Source organism: Neophocaena asiaeorientalis, unplaced genomic scaffold (assembly GCF_003031525.2).
Source record: "Neophocaena asiaeorientalis asiaeorientalis breed wild unplaced genomic scaffold, Neophocaena_asiaeorientalis_V1.1 scaffold43, whole genome shotgun sequence".
NCBI classification, from domain to species: Eukaryota; Metazoa; Chordata; class Mammalia; order Artiodactyla; family Phocoenidae; genus Neophocaena; species Neophocaena asiaeorientalis.
The window spans coordinates 3,181,343-3,186,985 of record NW_020173674.1 but is presented as its reverse complement, the minus strand read 5'-3'; the positions used below and the strand labels follow the sequence as shown (position 1 = coordinate 3,186,985).

The window sequence follows — 5,643 nt, the reverse complement described above, 5'->3', positions numbered from 1 at the left end:
CTCACCGGAGCCTGGCAGGTTGGGGGTGGGGGGGGGGCAGGGAGACCTGGAGACGGGCCCGAACCAAGTCCTGCTCCCTGGCCGGGGCGTGTCTGTGCCACACCAGTACCGCCTGAGGAAGTGGCATCTTTTGCCTCAATTTCAGCAAGCAGAAGGGGGGGCACCCTTGAGGAGAGACCCTCCCTCTTAACTGCCCGCCAGGCCTGAGGCTTTTTGGCTTAGAAGGACTTAGAAGTGCAGGGAGGGGCGCCTCGCAGGCTGGCCCTGTTTCAGGAAGGGGGAAGCCCTACGGCTCCCTGGGGCCGCTCACGGATGCCGCCGCCGTGTCGGCGTGAAAGGGTCAGGGTCGGGAGGGGGGCTTTATTAGCGGGCGGGAATGAGCCGCAGCCGCGGGGCCCAGTGTGTCCGCGCTCTGGGCTGGCCTCCTGCTGCTCTTTGCTTTCTCTGCCGCGGGCGTGTGTTTGCGTGAAACTGCCAGTTGGTAACCGGGTGCCTCTCAGCCTCGCGACGCTTCCCCGCTCAGCGCTGCGTCGAGTAAGGCATCTCCGTGTGAGGGAGCAGCAGGAGGTCGGCTGGGCCCGCACCCCCACAGGGCGTTCAGCTACGGCTTCCCGGAGGGCCAGGGGCTCCAGGGCCGGGTCTGTTACACGTAGGGGGCCCCTGTTGAGAACTTCCAGGGGCCTTGGTTACTGGTTGTACTGGTGCACTGGGCACCAGCAGGTAAAGGCAGCCCCAGGCGAGACCCTGAGGGTGCCTCCTCCACTACTGCCAGGCTTGCTACTCAAAATCAAGAAACGGTCCAGGGCGTCACCCGCAGGGAGCGGGGAGCCACCCCTCCGGCCCCCAGACCTCGGTCCTGGAGAGAGAGGTGGGCCGTGCGCACGGCGGGCATTTGAGAAACCTGAAAACTCCAGTGCCCAAGTAGGGCTGAAAGACGCTCCCCAGTTCCCACTCCGGAGGGCCCGTCTCCCCTCCGTGCCTGCCCCACGGCTGTGGGCACACCTGTCTGGGGAAGGCTCATTTGAACCACTTCGGTACAACAGCTAAGCTGAGATGGTAGAGCAGCTCCACCCACAGGGGACTCGAGTTGTTTAATGAGGACCTTCACGGGGGAGGGGTTTTTCGTGAAGCGGGTCAGTGTCTCACAGGAGCACGCAGCCCTGGCTCTAAGGTGACTTTGCGTGGCGCCGGGCCTGTGACCTGTGACCCCGACTGAGCCGACCGGGGCAGGACGGTTGGGAGGTGACCTTGTTCATCGGCTTTGGGCAGCAGGGGCAGGTCAGTCCCCCAGAGTGACAGCAACTGCTTTCAACCCAGGCGGCCTTTAGCAGGGGCCTCTCTGAGCCGGAGGGCGGGTGTCAGCACCACCCTCCTGTGGGAACACCCCAGCGATTCCCAGGTAGTTGGGATGTTCTTTCAAAAGGAAGGCTCTGCGGGCAGCCGTGTGTGTCGTCAGAAGCAAACAGATGGGTGGGCAGTGAGAACGAGGGACAGGAGAACACACCAGAGAGAAGAGGCTTCTGCACGCAGCACTTACTTCTGTTCAGCACGACCCTCTTCTGTTACCACCCATCGTGGGAGCAAATGGAAACGACAAAATGGAATGGGTTGAGACAACGCTGCAAAATTAATTACAGTTAAAAAAAAGAAGCTTTTTTCGATGGATGAAATTAAAGCAATGGCACAGATGCTGGCCGAGAGTCTACCCGCGCTGCTCCTTTTCTGGCCACGGAGCAGAGTGGGCAGCGCACAGAGCTGCCTGGAAGAGAACGTCAAGAGGGGCCTCGCTTTCGTGTGTAGGATGGGAAACTCACACCTGTGCCTTCCTTGGCTGGGGGTGATGCGAACATGGAGAGAAACATCCAGGAAAACGTTAAGAAGGAGAACGACGTCAGCCTCTGCTCGGAGTCCCCTGAGAGCCAGCTCGTTGCTGACACCCAGACTCGGCTTCCCGGGCTGCCTTTGTCTTCTGCAGCTTAGGAAGGACAAATCGGCGTTCCTGGCTGGGGGCGGCCGTGCTTTGCGTCAAGTCTACACCGAGAGGGGAGAGCCCGGCAGCTAATAAAGGGGGTCGTCAGATCTGGCCCCACGCTCGGGGTCACCCACGGCCCTGCGGAACGTCGACGTGGAGAAGAACCAGCGCGTTTGAGGAGCTGAGCGGAGGCCTGCGCGGGGCCGGTCCACCCTGCCCTCCTTCTCAGCGGCTTGATCGACTCTCAGTTAATCAGGCGGATATCATTCACTGGATCTCCTGGTTGCAGAGATCATTATGTTGCTAAGCGACCACTGGGTTCCCGGGTGGAACACACAGGAATCTGTTGCCCCGATTTAGAACACAGACACATACACACGCACACACACGCCCTCTCTTGGACTGTGACTCTCTATCCTGCCTCTTCAATCCAATCCATACGGGAACATGAGGATTAAAACAAAAATGGAGGGTTAACTGACCCCCCGAGATGCACCGTTATTTTATCGGTCAGCCCGAGTTGACCGGGGTCGGGGAAGTGAGGACTCAAGTCGCCTTTCCATTGTGTTTACAAGTGCAGTTCGGCCGTCGAGCGGTGGCTGGCTGTGGGCCGGAGGCGCTCAGGGGGCCGGCGCTGGGGTTCTGGACCCTTCCCGCCCGGGCCTCCCTCCAGCGCGCCCGCCGGACCTCTGCCTTCCAGTGACTGTAGGGTCTCCGTGAGGAGCCCCTGTCTTGCGAATAAGATAGCACTTATTTCCAGACCGCTCTCTTCTTGGTTTCTATCTATCTTTATAGCACCTCCAAAGGTCGGTCGTTCCAAAGACAGGGAGAGCGGCCGAGGCGTTAACAGATCTGCACAAGGCCTGAGCCTGGCCCTGCTTCCCGGCTCTGAGCACCGCGAGCCCCTGTGTGTCTGCAGTCCTGGGCCTGGCCTGCAGGGACGGCGATGGATGTGGGAAGCTGGTTTCCCGGGTCAGGAAGTGACGAGACTCGGCCAAGCAGATGGGGCTGGAACTGGGCGGGGGCAGGGGGCTGCGTCGGCTTCAGCAGCCCTTTCGACACATCGGAGCAGGTGGGCAGGCACCCAGTCCTCAGCGGGAGGCATCCATCCCCTGATACACTTCGGCTGAGTGGTCCTGGCGTCCAGACTGGGAAATGAGAGCGTGAGAAACAGACTTGAAGGATAAAATGCCGCAGCCTGACCAGAAGAGCCCCTTCACGAGCCCGCGTACGAGGAGACACGCGACAGCGAGCTTCACGACCACCCTCCCTAGTGTCCACCGCCTTATCCACGATTTCAGTCACTGACACTGCCTGGACGTTTCGGTTGCTGCCGTGAAATGGTAAAGCCTCCGTGACGGCGCTGCCGTGATGAAAGGGTCATTAAGCAGCTTCTATTATCGAGTCTATCGAGTCAGTTTTGGAAAGTCTTCGCTCTGGGACCGGCTGGGCAGAGGTCATTTTTTAACAACCCAGATAGATTTATTTTAAAACCGAGAGGCTCTCAGGATAATACTGTGGAGAGCCAGTGAGGAGCTGGTGCCACTAGCCAGGCCAGGGCAGCCGGAGGCCGGAGGGCATCACCTGAGAAACGGCCAGCGCTCCCCTGCAAGCAGCCTGAACCCCCAGGGGACCTGGAGCGCCGTCGCTGCCTCCGGGAAGCGAAGGCCAGTCTGGATGAACCGAAAAGAGCGAGGCGATCGGAGGGGCTCCTGGGGGCTTGAGCCGATGCCGTGCGCCCTGGACGGAGGCCAGTGGGTCCCCCGCAGGCATCCACTCACTGCCCTGATACTCCTCCCAACAGCCGGAGAGTGAAAGCCAAACCCAAACTGACCTTCCGCTCCCCTGGGAGTGCTGACAAAGAACAGATGCCTGGGCTTCCTAGGTCAAGCCCCTTTGTTTTGTGTCAGACGCCGTCATCTACCCGCTGTCTCCGGAGCAGAGGCCCCCGGGACCCCACATGGGCCGGCTCGTGGGCTTCCCTGTGTCACTGTGACCCACGTGACTGCATAGCTGCTGGGTCACCTTCATGGAATGAAAGTTCACGCCAAGCCTTTGCTCAAGCCCTCGATGGCTGCCACCACTCAGACGCAACCCAGCCCTTCCCCTCGGCACGCGGGAGCCCTCTGGGACCCTTCCCCCGTCAGCGCTGCCTCTGGTCTGGCCAGTTGCTCCAGCGTGGCGAGCACTTGCCAGTGCCTGGGCTTTGTGCTTGCTGGTCCGCTGGTCCTGGTGCCCGGGATGCTCTGCTCCTGCGTTTCTGCCCAGCTGGCTCCTTTTACTACTTCACGTGGTTCAAATGCCACTTCCTTGGGGAGGGTCACCTCCGTCCTGCCCATGGTCGCTGACTCGTGGGGACATCTTCATCCCTTTGCAGCGCCCGCACACTTCAGGCTCGTCTTGTTTACTGTTTCTCATTCCTTCCCCCTTGAGAATGTAGCCCTTCAGAGGAGGAGAGGCCTTGAATGTTTTCTTGTTCAGTGAGGAATCCTGGGGCCCGGCCCAGTGCCTGGTACACTGAGGTAACCAGTAACCCCTGGTCCAGTCGACGGTTCATGACTAAGTCTGCGCCCAGCTTCCCGGGGCCCAGGCCTCCGTGACTGTGCACCCCTTTTGTTACTGTCCTCCCTCAGGTCTGACCCTAGGCTCCTACCAAGAACCCGTCAAGAGGCCACGGGGCTGGGCTGTGGCTCGTTTGGCTTCCCGGCTCTGTGACTTCATGGAAAACACCAGGTGCTCTGCAACTAGGCGGACGCTGCTTGTGTGTCTAGGTTTCCAAAGGGCTCCGCACGGCGGGCCGCCCGCCGCAGGGCAAGGCCGTGCCCGTCGTGGGTGTTGGCCGTGCCCTGGCGCCTCTCCGGCCGTTCACGGTCATCCTCTCGAGCTCTGAGCTTTGCAGGGAAGGTCCGGGCCTGCAGGACGCCAGGCGCCGGTGCCGGGCCTCCAGCCCGTGGGGTAGCTTGGGGCGGTGCTGGGTAGGACAAGCAGCCGATCACCCCAGAGGCCTAGTTCTTAGGAGGTGTTTCCAGATCAGGCCTGGAGGGATGCCGCGAACGCTAGGCCCTAAAGAAAATGGCGTGATCGTCTTTTCGACAACGTGTCTGTAATCAAGATGTCGGCAGAGCCCGCGTCGTCCCTGATTTCGGGGGACACGTGATGGCAGCAGAAACCCACGCACGGCTCAGGTTAAGTCAGATGTACCCCAGTAAGCGAGGGCCTAGTCGTTCAGTGTCCTCTCTTCCCCGACCCTGCCCAGGGTCACCGCACCTCAGAGTTCAGAAAGGACCCGAGGGCAAAAGTAACTTACCAAAGGGGCAGGTTCACCTGAGGTTTCTGCCCTCTTAGCGGACAAACGATTGTGGAGCAGCTCAAAGAACTGTCCCTTTCTTGGGCGATCAGACTTCTTTCTGTGGAAATGGGGTGTCTGCACTGCTGCCTGTCTGTCATTTCAGAGCACGGCCGGTTTTCAGTTTTCCCTAGAAAAACTCATTTCTTTTCCCTCACTAGGAATTTCCTTCATCCAGTTTCCTGCCTCATTTTGCCCAGGGCCATTCACAGCTCTTAATTTGTAGATGCATTTAAAAGCAGCAGTGAGACACCCAGGCAGGTGAGCCCTGGCTGGGGGTGTCCTGGGCTTTGTCTGCTGCCTGAATGGCTGAATCCCAGGCCTC

General features: G+C 60.1%; 1 protein-coding gene across 3 annotated transcripts in view; it reads right to left on the bottom strand.

Moving 5' to 3' along the window:
• Nucleotides 1-5,643, bottom strand: part of SHANK2 (SH3 and multiple ankyrin repeat domains 2) — a 544,903-nt gene that overhangs the window by 5,820 nt on the left and 533,440 nt on the right. The window lies entirely within an intron of this gene.